General features: G+C 45.6%; 1 long non-coding RNA gene across 1 annotated transcript; it reads right to left on the bottom strand.

Moving 5' to 3' along the window:
• Window positions 1-4,829: 4,829 nt before the first annotated feature.
• Window positions 4,830-11,117, bottom strand: LOC149460310 (uncharacterized). The gene is made up of 2 exons (XR_016313104.1): window positions 10,878-11,117; window positions 4,830-5,599 (listed from the first exon to the last, which is right to left on the bottom strand). It is a non-coding gene; the product is annotated as an uncharacterized LOC149460310 (long non-coding RNA).
• Between the last annotated feature and the right edge of the window lie 101 nt (window positions 11,118-11,218).

Raw genomic sequence — 11,218 nt, 5'->3', positions numbered from 1 at the left:
TCCCCCTCAGTGAGTGTCTTTAAAACTTAAATACTTATTGGAGACTTTGTGTTGGTAAGTTAAGTTTCACTTAATAAAATACTTTTTTTTTTTTAAGAAAAACAGCACGAATCCTGAAATCTTTATTGTTTTAACAGGTGGTCTTTCCTTGCTGACCTCCTTTTAAGGAGACCCTTGTTACTGGTATTTGTTGTGTTTGTGCTTTTTTTTTCTTTTTGGTTGAAGTGGTTGTAAACCACAGACATGACATATGAACAAAGTATATCCCTCTATAGCAGCGGTTCTCAACCTGGGGGTCGTGACCCCTTTGGGGGTCGAACGACCATTTCCCAGGGGTCGCCTAAGACCATCGGAAAACACATATTTCCGATGGTCTTAGGAACCGAGACACCGCTCCTCCGTCTCAGGCGATGTGTGGGCGGGATGATACGCTGCTCCTGTCACCTGGCCACACCTCCGGGATCGCTCAGCAGCTCCGCCTCCTCGCCGCTGATTGGCCACCGGAACTGTAGCTCAGGAGAGGCACACAGGCGGCCAATCACCGGCGAGGAGGTGGAGCTTGGAGAGGAGGAGCTGAGCGGCAGCGCGCGTACATCAAAGAAGATCGAGGGAGCTGCCGGAGCTAGTGAAGAGGAGAGCGGCCAGAGAAGGAAGACAGCTGACAGGTAAGTGAGAGAGCGAGCCCAGGCTGGAGCAGGGGTCAGCAAAGTAAGTATCATTGGTGTCAGTGGGAGGAATAGTGCCCCATCATTTGTGTCACTAATACCAACGATGGGGCACTATTCCTCCCCCCACTGACACCAACGATGGGGCACTATTCCTCCCCCCACTGACACCAACGATGGGGCACTATTCCTCCCCCCACTGACGCCAACGATGGGGCACTATTCCTCCCCCCACTGACGCCAACGATGGGGCACTATTCCTCCCCCAACTGACACCAACGATGGGGCACTATTCCTCCCCCCACTGACACCAACGATGTGGCACTATTCCTCCCCCCACTGACACCAACGATGGGGCACTATTCCTCCCCCCACTGACACCAACGATGGGGCACTATTCCTCCCCCCACTGACACCAACGATGGGGCACTATTCCTCCCCCCACTGACACCAACGATGGGGCACTATTCCTCCCCCCACTGACACCAACGATGGGGCACTATTCCTCCCCCCACTGACACCAACGATGGGGCACTATTCCTCCCCCCACTGACACCAACGATGGGGCACTATTCCTCCCCCCACTGACACCAACGATGGGGCACTATTCCTCCCCCCACTGACACCAACGATGGGGCACTATTCCTCCCCCCACTGACACCAACGATGGGGCACTATTCCTCCCCCCACTGACACCAACGATGGGGCACTATTCCTCCCCCCACTGACACCAACGATGGGGCACTATTCCTCCCCCCACTGACACCAACGATGGGGCACTATTCCTCCCCCCACTGACACCAACGATGGGGCACTATTCCTCCCCCCACTGACACCAACGATGGGGCACTATTCCTCCCCCCACTGACACCAACGATGGGGCACTATTCCTCCCCCCACTGACACCAACGATGGGGCACTATTCCTCCCCCCACTGACACCAACGATGGGGCACTATTCCTCCCCCCACTGACACCAACGATGGGGCACTATTCCTCCCCCCACTGACACCAACGATGGGGCACTATTCCTCCCCCCACTGACACCAACGATGGGGCACTATTCCTCCCCCCACTGACACCAACGATGGGGCACTATTCCTCCCCCCACTGACACCAACGATGGGGCACTATTCCTCCCCCCACTGACACCAACGATGGGGCACTATTCCTCCCCCCACTGACACCAACGATGGGGCACTATTCCTCCCCCCACTGACACCAACGATGGGGCACTATTCCTCCCCCCACTGACACCAACGATGGGGCACTATTCCTCCCCCCACTGACACCAACGATGGGGCACTATTCCTCCCCCCACTGACACCAACGATGGGGCACTATTCCTCCCCCCACTGACACCAACGATGGGGCACTATTCCTCCCCCCACTGACACCAACGATGGGGCACTATTCCTCCCCCCACTGACACCAACGATGGGGCACTATTTCCCCCCCCCCCTGACCCCAATGATGGGGCACTATTCTCCCCTCCACCACACTGACATCAATGATGGGGCACTATTCCTCCCACTGACACCAATGATGGGGCACTATTCCTCCCCCCACTGACACCAACGATGGGACACTATTCCTCCCACTGACACCAGTGATGGGGCACTACTCCCACTGACACCAGTGATGGGGCACTACTCCCCCCACTGACACCAGTGATGGGGCACTATTCCTCCCACTGACACCAATGATGGGGCACTACTCCCCCCACTGACACCAATGATGGGGCACTACTCCCCCCACTGACACCAATGATGGGGCACTACTCCCCCCACTGACACCAATGATGGGGCACTACTCCTCCCACTGACACCAAGGATGGGGCACTATTCCTCCCACTGACACCAATGATGGGGCACTATTCCTCCCACTGACACCAACGATGGGGCACTATTCCTCCCACTGACACCAACGATGGGGCACTATTCCTCCCACTGACACCAACGATGGGGCACTATTCCTCCCACTGACACCAACGATGGGGCACTATTCCTCCCACTGATACCAACGATGGGGCACTATTCCTCCCACTGACACCAGTGATGGGGCACTATTCATCCCACTGACATCAGTGATGGGGCACTATTCCTCCCACTGATACCAACGATGGGGCACTATACATCCCACTGACATCAGTGATGGGGCACTATGCATCCCACTGACATCAGTGATGGGGCACTATGCATCCCACTGACATCAGTGATGGGGCACTATTCCTCCCACTGACACCAGTGATGGGGCACTATTCCTCCCACTGACACCAGTGATGGGGCACTATTCATCCCACTGACATCAGTGATGGGGCACTATTCCTCCCACTGATACCAACGATGGGGCACTATTCCTCCCACTGATACCAACGATGGGGCACTATTCATCCCACTGACATCAGTGATGGGGCACTATTCCTCCCACTGATACCAACGATGGGGCACTATTCATCCCACTGACATCAGTGATGGGGCACTACTCCTTCCACTGACACCAATGACATGGCACTACTCCTCCCACTGCAAAATTACAGTTATGAAGTAGCAACGAAAATAATTTTATGGTTGGGGGTCACCACAACATGAGGAACTGTATTAAGGGGTCGCGGCATTAGAAAGGTTGAGAACCACTGCTCTATAGTGTGTACTTGCTTCGTTCTTCTGCTATCATCATGAATCACTTCAGTCAGGTTTTCCTGACACCAGAAGAAAAATGGTGATAGGGGAGGGCACAGCCTGTGATTGACAGCCTCAGCTCTGTTCTTGTGTGAAGGATGGTGTGTCTCCAATCAGCTCTCATAGCTCTCCTCACTGAGTGTAACTTCAGTTCCCCACCCCCTGCTTTTCAGAGCTGAGAGATCCTGTGAAAATTCTGGACTTTAGAGGGATGTAGCTTTCAGATGGGTATAGATAAATAGGTCCAACTAATTGTCATTTCTGCCTGCTTCCTCATTCCTTAGCTATCATCATGAGTCACTTCTGACAAGGTTTCCTGACACCAAGAGAAAAATGGTAACGAGAGGGCAAAGCCTGTGATTGACAGCCTTAGCTCTGATGCTGTGTGAAGGGGGGGGGTGTCTTTTCCTTTCAATCAGCTCTCAGAGCTCTCCTCACTGAGTGTAACTTCAGATCCCCACCCCCTGCTTTTCAGCCTCCCTGGGAGCGCGTGGCACCGTGATCTGGTGCCCGGACACAGCGGAACACCGATCACTGTACGGGACCTCTGTGTGCGGTCCCGATCATGTGATCACTGATTGGCCAATCGGTGATCACATGAATAGGTGTAAGCAAGATGTCACTTCTGACATCATTGCTTACTAAGTGTGAAATCTGTGAATGATCACAGAGATCACATGGTACAAGGCTATTCACAACAGCCTTGTACCATGTGACAAGCTGTGACCATTCACAGCTCACACAGTATTTATCAATGGCTGCAAGAATGCAGCCAGAGAAAAGAAGAAATGATTGGTTTTGCACCCATAAAGAGTGTAAAAGCAATCAGTGTAAAAAAAAAAAAAATCTTCATCACCCTCCACAAGTAGTACAGTGTCACTATGGTGACACTGTACTGCTAGGGTGACAGTATATTTAAAAAAAACAAAAAAAAAATGATATAAAAATTTAAAAAAATAATTTTTGGTTATAAACTAATTTGGGTTATTTTTTTTTAACTAAAAAGATAACTGAATACACTTTTTAAAAAATTTTTTAGACCTTTTCGGTTATATAGCAAAAAAATTAAAATCCCAGTGGTAAATAAATACCACCAAAATAAAGTTTTATCTGTCTCAAAAAAATGCAAAAAAATTCATGTGGGTACAGTGTTGCATGACCGCGCAATTGTCATTCAAAATGTGACAGCGCTGAAAGCTGAAAATTGGCCTGGACAGGAAGGGGGTGAAAGTGTCCGGACATGAAGTGGTTAATGGGAGAATTTTGAGCAAAAAAATCTTAAAAAGAATATTCTAAGAAAATGTGTTCATTTTTCTAATCATTAGTGGGGTTGACTCAATGTTTGTTTTCAACTACAGTGACAAGAAAATTCGAAGGAGTAGGATGAAAAATGTTTCTTGGAAAAAGGAATTTTTAACAGTGTGTGTGGTTTTCCTTTGGTAAAATCCATTCATTCCAAACTCAAATGTTAAAATCAAACAATCTTTCAGACAAGATTTTAATGTTCTGAGAATTTTTCTTACAAATGTTCCTGGGACTTTTCTTAAGAATTTTAATTTGAAATTTTATCCATCTATGAACAGCTTTAGATAATACTGTGTGTGGTACTGACAGCGGGGGCCAGTGGAGAGACCAACAGCACACAGTGGGGGACGAGGGATCTGCTATACCCGGAAGTAGGTTGGATGGTGACCAGAGATCTTCCCAATCAATAATTCATATTCTTCTTTATGATGTTCTAAAAATGCCCAATTCTCCACTGACAAATAAATATTACATGTCACATTCATTATGCACCAGAATAAACAATAAAATACATCGTGATTCACTTGCTAACCATGTATGAACAGAATGAGGAGTAGTTTGTGAAATCAGCTGTTCTTACAGATTCACTGGTTCAAAGTAAAATACAGACATCTACTGCCACTTCCATGGGCACCACCAGGAGGTATGGGAAGGCAAAATCTAGAACTCCATCTGTGGTTCTCTTGGCATGCCATACATGACCCATGAAGAAGGGTTACATCCGCTCCGCCTACAAACATGAATTGGTGAGTGCTGGGATCTCTTGGACAGAGTTCTTGGTCTGACAAAGGTCCTCGGATGCTTAGCCCTGGTTCACACACATGTGGTTTTGAATGTGTTTTCGGATGACATTAGAAGTAACATGAGTTTCAATCTGTTTTTATTTATACAGGCGTACCTCAGTTTCCCATAGGAATGCATTGAAAACCAAGTAATCCGTTCCGGAGGTCTGAAAAAAGAAAAAAAAAAATCTTTTATCTGTTCAAAACTCTTTATAAAGTGCACTTCAAAGGCATAAATACTGTTCAGGGACGTGATTACAAATTAATTTGTAAATGCATTGAAAACCAATTAATCCGTTTGTATTGCGAAAAAAATCCGAGCCATTACTTTCAATGGATTTTCATTCTTAAATGAAAATTACATTAACCGAGGCGTTCGTAAACCGAGGTACACCTGTGTGTCTGTGTGTGTATGTATGTATGTATATATATATATATATATATGTGTGTGTATGTATGTATGTATGTATATATATATATATATATGTGTGTATGTATGTATATATATATATATATATGTGTGTATGTATGTATATATATATATATATATGTGTGTATGTATATATATATATATATATATATATATATATATATATATATATATTTCGTTCAGCTGCACTGTGTATAGAAAAAAAGGTTGTGTGCAAATCTGGCACAGTGCAATCGGATTTTCATGCATCACTAATCTACTAACAGACATATCAGCCTGGATGACACACCACTTCCTGGAAAGGAATCTATCCAAAACTGAGCTCATAATATTTCCTCCCCTACGTGTCCTTTCCACTGACTTCTCTGTCAAAATCAACCATCAACCTGTCCCCACATGCCAGGGTGCTTGGTGTAATCCTGAACCATGAACTATTCTTTCGGCCCCACATCCAATCGCTGTCCAAATCTTGTCACCTCAACCTCCACAACATCTCCTTCCTAACCAATGACACCACTCACTCCCTGGTCATCTCCCACCTTGACTACTGCAACTCCCCCCTCACTGGCTTACCTTTACATAGACTATCCCCCCCTTCAGTCCATCATGAATGCTGCTGCCAGGCTTATCCACCTTACCAACCATTCAGTGTCTGCCACCCCTCTTTGCTAATCCCTCCACTGGCTCCTGCTCACCCAACGAATAAAATTCAAGATACTTATCCACTTCTTGCTAATCCCTCCACTGGCTCCCGCTCACCCAACAAATAAAATTCAAGATACCATCCACAACTTGGCCCCTTAGTTACATCACTAACCTAGTTTCAAAATACCAACCAAATCATTTTCTTCATTCCTCCTAAGACCTCCTGCTCTCTAGCTCCCTTGTCACCTCCTCCCATGCTTGCCTCCAGGATTTCTCCAGAGCCTCTCCCATCCTCTGGAACTCTCTACCCTAATGTGTTTGGTTATCTCCATCTCTGTCCGCTTTTAGACGATCCCTGAAAACTCATCTCTTCAGAGAGGCCTATCCTGCCCCCACCTATCTGTACATGTATTTTGTCCATCAGCCCATCCCCCACAATTATTACCTTTTGTATCTCGACCCTCCCTCTTAGATTGTAAGCTCTAATGAACAGGACCCTTTGAATCCTCCTGTATTCATTTGTATTGTAATTGTACCGTCTGCCCTTTTGTTGTAAAGTGCTGCCTAAACTGTTGGCGCTATATAAATCCTGTATAATAATAATCATTTTCCAGTATACAGAGCTCAATGGGAAAACGGTTGTCTATTCAGATGTTTCATGAATCCAGTGCATTTTTAACATTCAGCAAAATGCATGAAGGTAAAAAACTTTGAGCCTTTACAACTATTTTAATGCTGACAGAAAAGAAGCAGTTTTATGAGACCAATAGGGTTGCTGCTGTCATTAAAATCCTACCTGTCAGCGGGTGTTTTTGTTTTTTTGAGAATAGTATTCCACTTTAACCACCTCCCGACCAGCCATTGTATATAAATGGCCAGACAGAGCAGGGTCGGGTGGCCGTTTATAAACGGCCTCCCCGCACCCTGCTTGTGCGCGCTCCCTGGGAGCACCCAGCACCGCGATCCGGTGTCCGCTGTGTCCTCCAGACACAGTGAAACACCGATCGTCGGACGTCTGTACGAGGTCCCGATCATATGATCACTGATTGGCCAATCAGTGATCACATGCAAAGTAGCAAGCAAGATGTCACTTGTGACATCATTGCTTACTGTGTGTGAAGTCTGTGAATGATCACAGAGGTCACATGGTACAAGGCTATTCACAACAGTCTTGTACCATGTGACAAGCTGTGACCAATCACAGCTCACTCAGTAGTTCTCAATGGCTGCAAGAATGCAGACAGAGAGAAAGAGAAATGATTGCTTTTACATCCTATATGGGTGTAAAAGCAATCAGTGTAAAAAAAAAAAAAATCATCACCCCCCACAAGTAGTACAGTGTCACCATGGTGGCACTGTACTGCTAGGGTGACAGTATGTAAAAAAAACAAAAAAACAACAACAAATAATAATTTAAAAATGTAAAAAAAAAGTTTAAAACTTATAATTTTTGGTTATAAACTAATCTGGCTTCTTTTTTTTTTTTACTAAAAAGATAACAGAATAAATTTTGGCCAAGAATTATGATGAAATATTATTTATTTGCAAAATGTTATAAGAAAAACACTTTTTTAAAAAATTTTTGGACTTTCATTTACATAGCAAAAAAAATAAAAATCCCAGCGGTGAATAAATACCACCAAATTAAAGCTTTATCTAAAAAAAATGGTAAAAAATTATTATGGGTACAGTGTTGCATGACCGCGCAATTGTTATTCAAAGTGTGATAGCGCTGAAAGCTGAAAATTGCCCTGGACAGGAAGGGGGTGAAAGTGGCCGGACAGGAAGTGGTTAAAGACAATGTTAAGCAACTGATAATATGCCATCTGGCAAACACTGCAAGTCAAAACCTTCATTCACTTTTGATCTAAATCATCTGTAATTTACTGCAGCAAGAATTCAGAGAGCAACTCACAGGGTCTCTGGGTGTGTGCGTCCTAAAGTATTTTGGTGAGTTTAGCCGCGTTTGCATACCGCATCTATGTGTGTTTGCGTTTAGAAGAGTTTTTTAAAGATAACATCAGGAGACCTACAAAATGCCGAGAATGCACTGAAAAACAGTACAAAATTAACTATTTCAGACATTTTGAGAGGAATAGAGAGAGCAGAAGCAGAGAGAGCAGTATGTGTTGAGATGACCTGTCTTTTCTGGTTGTATTCACTATGGATCCCATCATGGGCATAATGCGGCACGTTCTACCATTTTGTTCCTTCACGCAAAATCTGGAACTGACTGCGCTGGTGTACCGGGTCCATTTGAATACATGGAAAACGCTTTGCATGCATTTCTGATGATGAAAAAAGGCTCTGGACAGCATTTGGATATGGAACAGTTGAAAAACGCTTATAAACATGGTTAGCCGCGTTTACAAGCGGTTGGCGTTTGAAACGCTGATAAAATCTACTCCTGAATGCAAGTTTGGTGCGTTCAAAAAAAGACTGTAAATTCAAATGCTTGTAAAAGACTGTAAACGACGATGTGTACATGGACACAGGAAAACATTATGGAGAGTTCAGGGGCTGCTGAATAAAATCCAGAAAAGCTCCCGAATGTCAGTTTATCAGCTGCAGTGTACATGAGCACAGTGTACATATTACCACAACTACTTTGTGCTTCCAGGTGGATTATACCTTGTTTTTTCAGGACAAATTGGGCTTTGGTAATGAATGGTAATGGATATCTCCTGATTTTTTTTTATTACCAAAGGAAAACTGGCCCAAAATAGTAAAAAAAAAACGTTTATTATAAATTTAGCTGTATATTTCTTGCTACCAGGGGTGGCACTGCCCGAGGGCCCGGGGTCAGTAGGGGGCCCCATGAGATGCCCCTGGTACCTTTTTCATAGTCTTTTTTGAGTTTGGGCAAGGACACAGGGGCCCTATGATTCCCTATTGCCCGGGGGCCCCATGAGTTGTCAGTCCGCCCCTGATTTGTACCCATAGTACAGCCCAAAAACCATAGTACGCAATTTGCTTGCTTTTTTTTTTTTTTTATTCTGCCACTAACTGATACTAATTTAAAAAAGCAAAAGACCTGACCCACCCTGGCCTTGACCAAAACACTAGCCCTGGCACAGACCTAGATCAAACCTGTAGGTATTTTTGTTTATTTTTTAATTATTTTTATTTATTTATTTTTTACACACTTGTTTTTTTTCCTCTCTGAAAGGACAGAGAGAGATACAATGTATCTCTCTCCTCCATTCAAGAGAGAAAGAAAACAAGGGGGGTGGGCTTCACAGTGACTGATCACTGTGATAGCAAACAAGAGGCTATCACAGCGATCATGTGACCCGGAATCGGGAGTTCTGTGTTCCGATCATTAGAACAGGTCCCAGGGCTCTTAGTGACACCCTGGTCTTTGTGTTGGGAGCATTCCCAGCAGAAAGACAGGTATGCAAATTAGTAGCCCAACGGAAAAAAGCCCAGTTCTGTGAGGCCGCTAATTTGCGTGCGGTCGGCGTCAAGTGGTTAATAGGAAAAATACCATAAGGTCCCTTTTAGTCGGTGCAGACCCATCAGCAGATCTATTTGCTTAGTGGGGGACAGGGGCGGACTGACAACTCATGGGGCCCCCAGGCAATAGGGGATCATGGGGCCCCTGTGTCCTTGCCCAAACTCAAAAAAGCCTATGAAAAAGGTACCAGAGGCATCTCATGGGGCCCCCTACTGACCCCGGGCCCTTGGGCAGTGCCCGAGTTTCCAAATGGTCAGTCCGCCCCTGGTGGGGGATCTCTAAGCTGATCCCTGCTGAGCAAGCGGATGACAGGTCTGTTTCCGCTCCACTGTTGCAGAACAGAAACAGACACAGCCTGCTGTTTTCTATGGGGTGGTCGGATGGAAGCAGATGGACTGTCTGTCTGTTTCCACCCGACTGTCATCCGATCTAATCCACTGGACAGATGGAGAATGGATCCCCATCCATCTGTTTTTTGTGTATTGGATCAAATGCCGGCAGGTGTCAGTGAACACATGTCCACTGACACCCGCTGCTCCATAGAGAGCTATGGATGGTCCGATTAAGTCCATATGAAATGGAGAATTACAGCATTCACCTACAGAGGGAATTCCACTTTTCTTTTTAAAAACTGCGCCACAGCAAAACGCAAAGTATTATAGCACCCTGTGTTTGGACACCTGCGTTTGTTGGATGACTGACGGTGCCATTAAAAATAAATAGCACACGTGTACATCTGCAGGGCAGTGCGTTTTTGTGCTGTGCGGGGACGTGTGCAATTTTGCATGTATTCCTGAACTGGATCTGGTGTGAATGAGCCCCCTTAAGCTTCTTGATCTTTCTGAAAAATCTGATCCAATCAACTTTATGGCATCACCATTGTCCTTTATAGGGACTAATAAATAATCCTGACCTGCCATAAATCCGATATGCCTGGAAATCCATTCTTCTAATAAATAAGATCTGTAATAGAAATACATGGAGATGTCACCAAACTCATCACTGCACAATCATCACAGAGAAGAAATGGGATGGACATCACTGAGCTCAGCAGAATCATTTCTATTTCCAGGAATGAGGTCATTGCAGGGAACAATGGTGACAGGTTCTCTTCCTACCAAACATCTACAATGTAACCCTGCAGAGATCTCACCTTACATGTCACCACCGACCCCTCCCCCCTCCATCCCCCACTCTGCTCCTCTCCTCCATGCTCATTGGCAGTTGCACAGACAAGGGGCCCCTCCCCCTAGC

This window comes from Staurois parvus, unplaced genomic scaffold (genome assembly GCF_062004578.1).
Source record: "Staurois parvus isolate SC_StPar_1 unplaced genomic scaffold, SC_StPar_1.0 ptg000232l, whole genome shotgun sequence".
NCBI lineage: Eukaryota > Metazoa > Chordata > Amphibia > Anura > Ranidae > Staurois > Staurois parvus.
The sequence above is the reverse complement of the archived record's forward strand: the minus strand, read 5'-3'. Positions and strand labels throughout refer to the sequence as shown.